The 679-nt window shown below is 62.0% G+C and overlaps 1 protein-coding gene across 2 annotated transcripts in view; it reads right to left on the reverse strand.

Annotated features, from left to right (window-relative positions):
* The window catches only part of UBB (ubiquitin B), a 2,530-nt gene extending 2,350 nt beyond the window's left edge, over positions 1–180 (reverse strand). The window contains exon 1 of one of the 2 annotated variants that reach the window (XM_009633959.2): positions 105–180. The gene's annotated coding sequence lies outside the window, so the exon portion shown is untranslated. Of the gene's footprint in view, positions 1–92 lie in introns of both variants that reach the window. The other variant, XM_009633965.2, reaches the window with a different exon arrangement.
* Positions 181–679: the final 499 nt, after the last annotated feature.

Here is a 679-nt window from a genome sequence, read left to right on the forward strand (position 1 = left end):
CGCCCTACAACGCCCACCCCCCCACCACCACCGCCGCCTTATACCCTCCCGCCGAGAACAATCGTCCTGCTTTTCCCCTTCCAACCCCTCACCCCTCCACTCACGTCTCCGGCCCTGAGCGCCGCTCGCCAAAAGCTCCCCTGCAACCCGCTGCAGCTGAATCTGCTGTGTGACGCAGAACCGCCCCTATTTATGCGGTGGCTAGCACACAGTCCCCGCCCACTTAAACTGCCGTGTCCATCCGCCTCCCAAAGTAGTCCCATGCAAAAGACCACTCTTGTGACAAATACTCGCCCTTCTCCCTCTCCAATCTCTCTTCTAGGGGGTAAAGAGGTCCTGGAGTCTTAGCGAGGGACCTCAGACCCTTAAAAATCTGGCTATTTCTGAGGGCGCGGATGGTTCTGGAGCTGCGGAGCAGCCGTTAGCAGAAAGGCAGGAAGTTCGGCACCGATTGGCGCAGCAGTAAGAGGAGGGGGTGGTGATTGGTTCGCCCGGGGGGAAGATAGAGAAGGGTGAGGGGGGCGGCTGTCAGGAAAGCTCTGGAAGATTCGGGTGCTGCTGGGCGCTGATTGGTGCGCGGTGAGGTCAGCGCTGTTGCTGGGGGGGAGCCGCCCTGCGGAGGCAGATTTCGGTGAGGCGGCGGCTGTGCGCATGCGTGCGAGCGCTGCGGCAGTGCCCG

This window comes from Egretta garzetta, unplaced genomic scaffold (assembly GCF_000687185.1).
Source record: "Egretta garzetta isolate BGI_Z169 unplaced genomic scaffold, ASM68718v1 scaffold112, whole genome shotgun sequence".
Classification (NCBI taxonomy): domain Eukaryota; kingdom Metazoa; phylum Chordata; class Aves; order Pelecaniformes; family Ardeidae; genus Egretta; species Egretta garzetta.